The 13,136-nt window shown below is 33.2% G+C and overlaps 1 long non-coding RNA gene and 2 pseudogenes across 3 annotated transcripts; 1 reads left to right on the top strand and 2 right to left on the bottom strand.

Moving 5' to 3' along the window:
• Nucleotides 1-2,082: 2,082 nt before the first annotated feature.
• On the bottom strand, nucleotides 2,083-3,922 carry LOC146952261 (delta(8)-fatty-acid desaturase 1 pseudogene; annotated as a pseudogene). The gene has a single exon (XR_015005565.1). The product of XR_015005565.1 is annotated as a delta(8)-fatty-acid desaturase 1 pseudogene (transcript).
• A 2,297-nt stretch (nucleotides 3,923-6,219) lies between these two features.
• On the top strand, nucleotides 6,220-8,211 carry LOC146952262 (protein FAR1-RELATED SEQUENCE 5-like; annotated as a pseudogene). The gene is made up of 2 exons (XR_015005574.1): nucleotides 6,220-6,342; nucleotides 6,835-8,211. The product of XR_015005574.1 is annotated as a protein FAR1-RELATED SEQUENCE 5-like (transcript).
• A 1,765-nt stretch (nucleotides 8,212-9,976) lies between these two features.
• Nucleotides 9,977-11,222, bottom strand: LOC146952263 (uncharacterized). The gene is made up of 3 exons (XR_015005586.1): nucleotides 11,050-11,222; nucleotides 10,494-10,567; nucleotides 9,977-10,406 (listed from the first exon to the last, which is right to left on the bottom strand). It is a non-coding gene; the product is annotated as an uncharacterized LOC146952263 (long non-coding RNA).
• Nucleotides 11,223-13,136: the final 1,914 nt, after the last annotated feature.

Genomic DNA, 13,136 nt, shown 5'->3' on the forward strand with positions numbered 1-13,136 from the left:
TATGATGTATTTGAAAATTGTATCCGTCTTTCTTTTGATAAATATTCATAAATTGTGAAAGGATTTCTCTCTTATTGAATATGTAATTTGAACCTTCCATCTCAAATCAACAACCGAAATCACCTAGAGCGTATAACTGCATGAATCTGCTACATGCGACCGAGGGTCCGAGGTCCATGAAATGAGAGATAGGCAAATAAAATTCAAATCACAAGGTCATGTCAAATTTAACTCTAGAAGATTAATTCTTCAATACTTCACATTCAGATTTGTATGTTCTTCAATTGATTTTTAAGTGACCATAGCACCAAGCAGGGAAAGTTATTGGATACATCTAATTCATAATTTGATATGATTTAGGCAGAGTTTTCATGTTTTATTATTATTTTAACATACCTAGTGTTGTGTTTTTTTTATTGTTTATGTCTAATAAATATTATTTTCATGAGTGCCGTTGAAGTTATTCCAATAATTGAATAGAGTTAGTCCAAATCTAAGGTGATTTTTCATAGGAGTCTCTTTCTAATATCGCATAGCTGCACTCCAAATTATAAAAATATATATAATTTTTGTCGCCAAGACTAAATCTGGGATGGGTGATTTAGTCGTTGAAAGAGTGTTTTATACTTAATTTGGTAAATAATTGAGCATGTATATCTGTTTCAAGATTCCTACCTCATGCATTCAGGATAATTTGGACCTTAAACTTCTTTTTCATGTTTATAATACAACTTCTTTCACTAACAAAAAGGAAAGTGGGGACCCCTCCCATCTCACCTATACGCCATGAAGACCGTGAGATATTTGTGATAAGTTAGAAAAAGGGTGTCATTGTCAAAAACTTGCACCTTAGATGATGTTGAGCTTTCTATCTAAATTTTCCGAATTCGGATTGTTTGAGGTCTGCAGTTCTACTTATTCATGCAATCTGCACATAAGTGATCGTTGGATCGAGATCACTCAATTTAAGATTTTAATGAAGATTTTGTTTGTTTGTATTTTTAAACTAAAAAAATACTGAGTTAGAAATCTAGATTGTTCAGTCTCGATTTACAGCAACCATCGATGTGCGGATTGCGTGGGATTGCCAAACACAACAATCCTAATTCAAATTTGTCTCGACACAACCAAAATACATGGGCTGCCCTCAAAAGAGCACATATCATTATCCTAAGCAGTAGAAAAAAATACTGATGCAATTATTAAACTGACACAATGTAAAAAGCATATCAATCAGTGTCCAATTACCTAACCTTTAACAAGAAGTTACAACCTCTAGTTGCTCTATAAAAACATGGATACCAATAAAACACTTGTATTGTATGTGTCCACATCAGCAGAAGGATATGCAGATTGTGGTGTGGCTAAAGAACATGAACCAAGAAAATAACTTACTGCATGACAAATTGGTACAGAAGCAGTTTTGGAAGTAACCATTGCTAGATCTGACAGAGGATACATTACTGGCTACATATTTTATGGTTATTTTGTTTTCTACAGCCCATAACAAGCACTTGGATTGGGACCATAATAATGCAAAACGAACACAAACCAACAAAAACCTCCCATCAGCAATATGTAAGTTAAGAAGTGAAGCTTCTTTCAGTTTAACATAAATTGACAATGGCATAAGTATGCTCAAAAGAATCATTAAGCCATCTGCAACATGCAAGTTAAGAGAGTGCAGCTTCCTATTAAGAAAATTACAAATTTATAAATATGTGTACAAGTGCTTATGTCAGCTGATAAGCTCAAATAAGTCAATCCAAATGGGCATTATCGATAGCATAACCGTTACATTACATATCACCAAAAGGCGAAGCATTAAAAAATTAGTATGTGTACATGTAAACTGTTTCCACCCTTTGAAGTGTAGCCAACCCCATTTTACTTTTTAGTTCACGAGACAACCTAAACTGTAGAAAAGATGTGAAATTTCTTTAGTAGGTTTCAATAGGAAGAAAAAAAAACTTAGTTTCCCACATCATATAAGTTCCAATTATAAAAGTGTTGTCTGTTTTCTGTCTAGAAACATGATATCTCAGCATTCATTCATATAAGAAACTTAATAATCTCACAATATAAGCAACAATCAGCAGCCATTTGCTTGTACCAATTACTAAAATTTGATTCCAATGTAACATATAGTACTTTTTTTTGCTCCAAAAGACAATGGATTTTCAGGCATAACACAAATTGTTATGTAGTAGAAATATCCATGGCCACATAAGGAACTCAAACAGAGAAAAACTAAAATAAAGATGAGCAAAAACAAAATACCAAAATCTATAAAACCTCAGATAAATCAAGTATCAATAGTTCTTTTCTTATCAGTATCAACAACATGCAAAAAGCTAAGACAATTAGCGATCGAATCTAAGTCTCTAAGCAATTTTGCAAATCAGTTTTTATTCTTACGAAGCTTCACTCAAGTTAACATTCATCCATGAGTATTAACAGCTTCCCAAACTAAATTTCTCGGAACCGGTTTAGTAAGATCCCTTGCCTGCAAAGCTGCATTCCTCAAAGTCTGAATAGTAAGCACATTAGCCTTCCAGAAAGACACACAATTGTAAGGAAGGTTATGTTTCTTGCACAGATCCTTAACCAAAGGCGAAATCTTCCTCAAATTACACCTTGGAAGACGCGGAAACAAATGATGCTCAATCTGAAACTGCAAACCACCATGAAACCAATCCATCCAAGAAGAACACTTCACATCAAGAGTTCCATGAGCTTGCTTCTCAAACCAATCATGAGCCGTCGGTGGACCAACATAAACACTAGCCGAAAAATGATTCAAAGTAAACTGAACATGTTGAATCCCAGTCACACAAAAACTAGCAAGAACAAACAAAACCCTCTCACCCCAATTAGGTAAACAAGAAACCAACAAAGGGTACCAAATCCAAAACAGAGCCAACCCTAAAAGTTCCATCTTTCTATTAGGCACTTTTCTATTAGAAAACAACAAAAAGAAAGATTGTGCAAACAAATTAAGCCTAGCAAAGCACATCACAGGATAATAACTCCAATGCTGGTAACTAACCAAGAACCTAGCAAAAGAATCAAAATTCATCTTTCTTCCATAAAAACATGAAGTAAGCGAAGTAAAGAACTTCGAGGAAACAACGAAAAACGGTAAATGTTGAAGATCAGGATCAAAATCAAGACTATTACAAGCAAGATGGTGTGCATTATGATTCCATTTCCACCATTCAATGCTTATACCAGCAAGAACATTACCAGAAAGAATCTGCATAAACTGATTCCATTTCCGGTTAACCATAACCTGATAATGACCAGAATCATGACCAATCCAACCACTTTGAATCCAAAGAAGACCCATTAATCCTCCAGAAAGCACGTGCACTAACGCGCTTTCACAAAACAAAACACCATAAACACTGACAAAGAACATAACAGAAATTATGGATAGTAAAACTAAAACACCGTGTCCTTTTTCTTCGAACAAACCCAGTTTGGTTAGTTCGGAGAAAAGGGCACGATAGTCACGTGACACGTCAGAGACGACGTAGTCACGTAGGTAACTGCCAGTGGCAAAGTTTTGGAGATGTCTGTAAGCGGATGGAGGGTGGAAAGCGAGGAATGCATCAGTGACATCTTGGCCGGCGAGGTTGAGGAGAGGAAGCTCGCCGCCGGGATGGTGGTTGGCCCATTTTGAAACGTCGTAGATCTTGCCGTCAATGGAGATCCATGCATCGCCGCGAGTGTTGTGTTTTTGAAGTTCTTGTAATGAAATGTAGGTTGGTTTTAGCAACGGTTCAGTTTGTGTTACCATTGTGTAGGTATAGGTTAGATAGAAGAATGAATGAATGAATGAAAGAAGAGTGTGAGAATGTGTGTGGTGCTTTGAGTTGTTTTTGTAGAGAGGGAAGTAAGTAGGAAGTAATGATTTTGTGAATACATTAGGTGGGGATAGGGTCAATTTGGTAAACTAGGCCCTACCATTTTATTTTTTTTTATTTTTTTTCATAAATATAAAAAAAAAAAAAAATTACTTTTATTTTTGGGGAAAAATATATTACTGTCACAATATCTAATATAAGTAGTTTATTTTATCCGTTTCCACGTGAGTAACTCGATTGATGAGCTAAAGGAAATTTAAGAAAAAAAGTCTTAGAGTAGAGAGTTTGTCTCTTCAACTTTGAGGTATTTGGTTCGAGATCTGGGGATCAAAATTTTATTTTACTGTTAAGATATATAATTTTTTTTTTCTATATGTAAATACTATTAATATTAGTAGTTTCCAGGATCAAACCCAAAATCTTCGCCTTTAAATTCCTTAAATGTTTTGTATAGATAAAAGAAAGAACCATATTTTTACTTGGCATGTGTTTGATTGTGCGATGAGTTGCACGTTTGAAGGACCCTTTTACTTTGAAAATGAGAAACTAATGATTGTGGTTTCAATAGATCATAGTCAATAAATCAATTGAATGACTCTAAAGTAGTTATGTATATATCATAATCAATAAATTTAATAATGGGATAATTATTGTTGATTGACGATGTGAAATACACCCTCCGGTCACTAATATAAGCAAAAGTTTGATTTTTAGATTCATTCGTTAAATGACGTATGTAGTCTTTATTAAAGACTACATACATCATTTAATGAATGAATCTAAAAATCAAACTTTTGCTTATATTAGTGACCGGAGGGTGTATATTTATGTAAAATTTGTTCATGTATTTTATTAGTTTTGTCATGAATTTTATTTTACATTTTAGTTTGAACATTATGCTTGACAAACAAAAAGAACTTTTGTAAATATAACATATCTTTTCTGATATTCTAATGAATGTGGTGATAAGCTAATTAAAGAAGAAATCGCTTCTCATTATTATGTATAAAAAAAAAAAATCCCTCTCATTTTTTTTTTGAAGGCCCCTATCATTATTGTTTCGAAAATAAAATAAAATCTGTCTCGTTATTGATCAACATTGAGTCAAAATAAATTATTTATTAACAATTATTGCTTTTTATTTTTGGTAATATTCATAATTTCTATATCACTATTTTTTTGGTAGTGTATTTCTATATCACTATTTAATATCTGAAGGAATGTCTCTTAAAAACAAATATATTTGAAGGAATATAATTTTTTTTCTTCAAAAAAAAAAATATTTGAAGGAGTATAACTTTTTTATACAACTATTGATTGGACTTAAGTCATTAATGAGATTCAACTAAGGTTGAATACATCGAATGCTTCAAAGTTTAATCCTTGACTCAAATAATTATCGGTTTTTTTTTCGTTACCTTTCAACTATTTTCTAAATTGTCAAAACTAATTCCTCTAATTCCTCAAAAAAAAAAAACTAATTCCTCTAATAAAATCTGATGATTAAGAAAAATAATAATAGCTCCTTAAAATTTTAATTTTTTATTCTTTAAATTTCATTTAGAATATATTTATATATATATTATATATATATATATATATATATATATATATATATATATATATATATATATATATATATAGACACACACACACAGATCATGTCTACCATCAATGTCTTTGCTAAAAAAAAATCAATGTCTATCATCTTTAGAATGAGTAATTTACTTTGTAAAATAAAATAAAAATATTAATAAACTATGAATTTAGAAAATTAATTATTAATTTTTTTATAACTAAAATATCTTATTCTCTAAAATATAGTAATGTACGGAAATCATGAATTGAGTCAATTTTTTTGAAGAAAACAAAATATTCTTATTCTAGTAGTAAACAATTACCTCGAGGATTGGGTTGTTTAATTTGCTTCTATCTCAAAATTTATAGAAATTTGGCATCAATAAAATTAAGCTAGTAGTATACCCTTAATGTATTTCCTTTGATATTTTTATATTTAGATACTACTACTACTACTAGTATTTTTTCTTTAAAAAATAAGTCAAGCGAGTTTCCACGTAGTGGGTGTAACTTGTGTTGATTGATTGAGTTATAAGACAAGAATTCCACATGTGCTGTGGGATACTTTGAAAGCGACGCTTTTGGAGATGTGGCTCATTGGGGGAGGCACTTCAGTGCCATAGTCATTTGGTGACATTGTGCCATAGTCCCTATCATATTTTGACACGTGTCAAGGCTTATTAAAATAAAATTAAAAAAGAAAATGCAAGTTTAAATGAATTAAAAAACAAAACGCATGTGCAGAAGGGAAAACACAACCAGTATTGCCGCTCTTTCTCCTTGCCATTTCAAAGCAGCAGCGGTGACAAAAACGATTGCCGCTCTTTTTCCATGCCATTTCCGCCTCCGATGACAACCTCTGCCGCGCCGTCGCTTGATAGTCTGGCATCGTAAGGTTCGTTTCTTTCTTCCTTATCTTTTTTTTCCTTCATCTTTTGAATAGTTATGGTCATGAGAACAAACAAAAACCAAAATCAAAATTAAAATAGGAATAACTACACTTGATTAGGGAAAGAAAACAAAGCTTTTGAACCAATTTCAATTCTGTAGGATTAGATTTTAAGAAATTTAGGGTTTTATTTTAGGATTGAAGTAAACCCATTGCAAGGGGTAAATATGCTCTGTTTTTTAGGAGCAATACATATGCTCTGTTTAATAGTTAAGCATTAGATGAATTAGGTTTGTGTAGCTTTTGTTGCGTGTTATCGAGTATGCAGGTTGGAGCTTCACTTTTGGAGCTGTTGTGTTTTTTTATTTCTGTTTGTCTGTCATATCAGTGGTGGTGGTTTAAATTTGGTCTGATGTCTGAGTAGGTACCTTCATTTGGATGGATTGTTAACCTGTTTAGTGACACTCCTTGTTCTTACCTCTTTTATTTACCTGTCAGGTACCTTCATTTGGGTATTTGACATGGCTTCTTCAAATGATGATTGGAAGCCAAAACTTGGAATGAAATTTGACACTAGAGAAGAGGCTGAACAATTTTACCTTGCTTATGCTTTACGTGAGGGCTTCGGAGTTAGAGTACGCTTTACAAACAGGAAGAAAGACGGTAGTGTATCGTCATGTAGGTTTGTTTGTTGTAAGGAAGGAATACGGAAGAAAGAGGATAAATGTGCATATGAAGGAAAAATTCGGAGAGGCGAGACTAGAACGAAATGCTTAGCAAGAATTACACTTTCAAGTATAAATGGAAAGTTGGTTATCAATGAGTTTGTAGAAAAACATAACCATGATCTACTAAATCAAGAGACAACGCACATGCTTCGATCACATAGAAAGATAACTGAAGTACAAGCATATGAGATTGATATGGCCGATGACTCTGGATTAAGGCAGAAGGAAGTGTATCAACTTATGAGCACACATGCAGGGCATAGCGCTAATGTTGGATTTACAGAGGTGGATGTAAGAAACTACATCACTACAAAAAGACAAAGAAGTATGGTGTATGGTGACGCTGGATATCTTTCACAGTATTTTCAACGACAGTTGTTGGAGAATCCGTCCTTCTTTTATGCATATCAGATGGATATAGATGAACAGATTACAAATGTGTTCTGGTGTGATGCAAATATGATCTTGGATTACGGGTATTTTGGTGATGTTGTTTCATTGGACACCACATATTGTACCAACGATGCCAATAGACCACTTGCTTTTTTTTCTGGTTTCAACCATTATAGAGGTACGATCATTTTTGGTGCAGCTCTAATGTATGATGAGACAATTCCATCATTTAAATGGTTGTTTGAAACATTCTTACAAGCACACAACAACAAAAACCCAAAGACGATCTTCACTGACCAAAGTCAAGCAATGTCTAGGGCAATTGAAGAAGTGATGCCTGAGACTCACCATGGTTTATGCACATGGCACTTGTTGCAGAATGGAATTAAACATCTTGGAAACAGGATGAAGAAAGGAGCTTCTTTGCTAACAGATTTTAGCAAGTGCATGTATGAAATTGGCATTGAAGCAGATTTTGAGAAAGCTTGGTTGGACTTGGTCAATGAACATAATCTTCATGGTTCATCTTGGATCAAGTCAGTTTATGAAATAAAAAAAAAATGGGCTGCATGTTATATGAAGGAAGCATTAACACTTGGCATGCGAAGTACACAAGTTAGTGAAAGTTTGAATGCTCACTTTAAATGTTGTCTAAAACCGAATTTGGGTATCCTGCAATTCTTCAAACATTTCGAAAGAGTTGTTGGGGAGAAGAGAGAAAAAGAACTGAAATGTGATTATGAGTCCTCACATAAGCTTGCAAGGTTAGTGTATGAAACTTCACCATTACTACTCCAAATGGGAGAGATATACACACACACTATATTTGAGTTGTTTCAAAACGAGTTTAAGTTATTCTTGACTTTGTCTGTACCCATTAGACATGAAACTAACTCTCTATGTGAATATGTCATCACTAATGAGAAGCATGAAGGATCTTTTAGAGTGTCATTTAATCGTGTTTCAACTTCCATTACTTGTAGTTGTAAGAAGTATGATACATTTGGCATACTTTGTTCGCATGCATTAAAAGTATTTGAGCTGAACGATGTTAAGGTGATTCCTGATAGGTATATTTTAAGAAGGTGGACAAGAGAAGCCCGTTGTGGCATTGTGCAAGATTTTAGGGGAAAAGAGGTTGAACAAGATCCTAAGTTATCTAGAAATCGAATGTTCAGACTAGTTGTCTCTAAGTTCATTAGAGCGGCAACTGTAGCAGCATCGCATAGTGAAGAAAGTCTCATGTTTGTTGATAAAAGTGTAGATGAAATGTTCAAGAAAGTAACAGAATGTCCAACACAAGGTAGAGACAATGACAATGATCATCCATCATTTGAGAGTTCTGATGCCATGCAACCAAAGGGATTCAAGAAACAACCCGGCTCAAAGGGAACTAAGCGACATAAAAGTTTCCTTGAGCGTCAGCCCAAGAAAAGAAGTGCTCCTGCAAGTAAACACGCTCAATCTAGCCGTGTCCCACCTCAAAGAAGTTCACAGGTATATAAGTTGATATGTAGATTACTTGTTTTAGTTTTACATGTACTTTCACTTATTTTAATGTTGCATAATCATTTTAGGTTAGAGAATTAACAACTAATATGGTCGATGGAGTATCTTGTTCCGCGCCCCCAACTTATGAGCCCCCGCTAGCACGTGAGGATATGTTTGTGTTACACAACTATGTTGATGGTAATTTCATATTTTTTTTTCATAACTATTCTTATACTAATTATTTTTCATCACACAATCATGATTTAATTATTTTTTGTTATTAATGTAGGCACCTTTTGATGATACAAATATTGGAGCATTACTTTAACCTTCGATCTCAATCGAAAGAAACGGGGCTGGTTATTTTTTGAATATTATTATGTACAGTTAGTTTGCATCTACAGGGTTGTATTTTGGTTGGAATATACTGTAAAATGCAGTTATAAAAGTGGACTGATGTAGCAAAATAGTGTAAACAGAGCTGTTTCAGCACTGTTTTTGCAATGTTTCAATGTTTCAGCACCGTGTTTTTGTTAACAGAGCTGTTTTTTCTGCTGTCATATCAGTGCAGCAGCTGCTGCATTTTTTGGAGGCAGTTCAGGCTTGGGTTTTTTGGCAGTTTTTTCACTTGCTTGCTTGCCTGAGGTTAGGGTATGTGTTGGGGCCAATAGCGGCTTAGCTATGAGACTGAATTTCGGAGCCTATTTCGGATTTCATAGTCATAGCTTACGCCATTTTGGAGTGGCTTGGTGCAGCTGGTTTTTTAGTGTTATTCCTTACCTTTCCGGTTGGGATTTTAGTGGTTTGTGTCGGGTGATGTTACGCCTATATGCGGCATCTTTGTACTCTTTTATTTACATGATTAAATGACTTTCATTCAATTTCAAAACATTGTAAGGAAGTTGTTATATCAGTGTACCATTATTCTACAATTGATTCAAAATAGCACCAATACCATTGTTTTCAATCAAGAGTAACCATTGTTATGAGGAAATCATGAGAAAGCATAATACTAACCAAAAAATAAATTGAAAAAGAAATGATTTCATTGATGGATAAAACTTAATTTCATATACACGTTGAGGTCCAAATTACATAACAGATTACATGACAGAGACTTAATCTAATATACATGTAATCAAAATCTAACTTAATTGAATACACATAACAAGATCTAAGCCTTCTTTAGAGACTTTCCTTCCCAATAGCACATGTTTTCTTGTTCAAAATCCTTCAAACTGATCCAACCCTCCTGCGACCCTTCTTTAGAGACTAACGGTGCGGCGGAGGGCGGTGGTTACAGGTCATGCGGCGGCTGGCGAAGAAAACCAGTGGTGGTTACAGGCTCGGGGCGGGGCTTTCTAGAGAGATAGAGACCCATAAAGAGTTCGAGTATGAATCCGACCATATAAGGATCTTCCTCCATGCTGCTTTCTACAATGTTCCTCTTAACAGCTTCTGAAAACACAAGGCATGCATGCATATTGTAAGAGAAATACACACAGTTGGTTGATAAAATAAAAAAGAGGGGATCATTTAGGTTACCCATTTTGGCTAGGGGGAGAGACTCAGCTGCTGGAACCGTTCTATGTTCTTAAAATTCCGATAGAGCACAACAACTAACATGAAAGAAGGAAGAAAAAATCTTAAAAAGCAGCAAACGAATTTGAATAATTCCAGCAATCAATCACAGAAAAATTTAATTGGAAGTGCTTCAATAACAATAAGTCCCAATCTTAAAAGCCCCAATTGAAAAGGTTGTGAACCCTAACCCAAAAAAAGACAAAAGGATTTGAATAATTCCAGCAATCAATCAAAGACAAATTTAATTTGAATTGATTCGATAACAATCAATGGCAAAAATTTAGAATAATTCAAGCAATCAATCAAAGACAAATTTAATTTGAATTGATTTCATAACAATCAGTCGCAATCTGAAAATCCCAAATTGAAAAGTTTTAAACCCTAACTCCGAAAAAGTCCAAAAAATTTGAATAATTCCAGCAATCAATCACAGAAACGGAATCAAAGACAAGAGACATAGATTATCAACAAGAATTAATTGAAAAAAAAAGGAAAGAAGAAGAATGAAAATTCATACCTTGAGAGCAAAACAAGAGAAAGAGAGATGTGGAGCGCGCGTAGATGAGATACGGAAAAGACGAGCAAGAGAGAATGGAACCTGGAAAAAGGAAAATAAAGAAAGAATCAACACCATCGCATGGTGAAGAAAGTGGCAAGAAGAAAACCCGCTTTGAAGCTTTGAAGTGGCAAGAAGAAAGAAGCAAAACGATGCGTTTTGTTTTTTAATTCATTTAAACTTGCATTTTCTTTTTTAATTTTATTTTAATAAGCCTTGACACGTGTCAAAATATGATAGGAACTATGGCACAATGTCACCAAATGACTATGGCACTGAAGTGCCGTCCCTCAATTGGTGGTATAGTAAAAGATTCTTCCTTTTAAATATGTGCATTAAAAAACAAGTATACGAGTTTAGATAGTTAATGGGTTTACCAAATGTCAAATTGTTTTTTTGGTTACAAAATGTCAAATTGTTTTCAAATTTTAGATGGGACAATTTTTAATTAAACTTTACTTATTTTTCGATCGAACTTTAAAATCAAGAGTTACCTTAAAAAAAAAAGTAGGCACCTCACATTTTTGTGACTTACCTTTCAAATGGCCATTTAGAGAGAAAATCTATTTTATGGTTTTAAGAAACCTAACCAATGATTTATCGGTGGGATTTAGGGTGTTCCTCCTTCGGGGTGCTTTGTTGGTGTGTCACTTGCCGAATGTTTTGTATATTCTGTACTTTTCTATTTCTTTATATTTATATATATTTTTTACCATTCAAAAAAAAAAACAATGATAAAAATCGCACACGCAAAATACAGAAAAGTAAAATATTGATTATTCGAACTTGCATTTTGACATATCAAATGTCATTGTAATATTTTTTTTGTTGACAAAATCATTGTAATATTTTATTATCTGAGTTGTGTATTTACGGAACATTTTTAAATTAGATTTACATGTGTAAAAGAAAAACATTAGATTTATCATTTATGTTATCTTAAAAACGGAATTGGTGATAGACCATATTCCTAAAATACAAATAGAACTCAAAAAAGAAAAAACAAGGAAGTAACAACATGTGGTTTAAAGGTAAGAGAGGAAAATATCCAAAATTATGACAGCGAACAATTTATGCATAAATAGTCAAATGTGCATCTGTCAAAGAAGAGTTTATTAGCTGTTAAAAAAACAGACTGTTGACTAATACAAATACTTATAATTTATTTTCTTTTTGACAAAAAATGTTAGAAGTTGACTCTGAAGAAGATAAGGGTGGTTGAAGGAATGAATATTAGTATATATATTTATAATTGATTTTGAATGAATTAATTATCAAAAACTGATTCTAGGTAAAAGCGAGTTAAATGTAAATTGATTTATCTTTAGATGTATTTGTGAAAATGTGGATTTAAGGATAAATTTAATACAAAAATCAATGGTAGAATAAAAAAACTACAAATTCTAATTTTAAGTTGAATCAATTCTACAAGAAAAATCAATTCTCATTTAAATCATTCAAACATAATAAAATCAATATTACAACCTTTAGAATCATTTTTTGAGTTTTGACCCAGAATTAGAACTAAACAAATGCTTAATGTATTGATATCATAGTGAATATGCTAGAACATGGTGTTCATCCTGATTTTACAGAAGATACCATAAGTCTTTTTAAAAAAAAAACACGGTGAATCGTCATGACTCTGACACTGTGATAACAAATATATGTTATGAATTTTACTCAATAAAGATTGACCGTTAAAGAGAATGTTCATAACGTTTCTAAAATCTTTCCCTCACCCACCCTAAATGTCACCAACATTGTGCATTATAAGCAAACATTGGAAATTTGGAAACGTTTCTTGCACATATTGAGCAACATAAAGTTAGAAGGGGCAAGCAAGTGGTGCACATATTGAGGAAAAGAAGAGTATTTTTAATGCAATAAAATAAATAAAATAATAGTCATGCTCAAAGTATGAGCCCAACAGAAAGTTGAATCTGTTGCAACCTAGTATCACGACAAAAGTGTAATATACTAATGTGCCATATGAAGATGCTTATGTCTATGCAAAATATCTTCAGCCTCACTTTTTGTTTGGATCT

The sequence above is a fragment of the Medicago sativa genome, chromosome 1 (genome assembly GCF_051527215.1).
Source record: "Medicago sativa cultivar Bolivia chromosome 1, Bolivia_mono, whole genome shotgun sequence".
In the NCBI taxonomy this organism is placed as follows: Eukaryota; Viridiplantae; Streptophyta; class Magnoliopsida; order Fabales; family Fabaceae; genus Medicago; species Medicago sativa.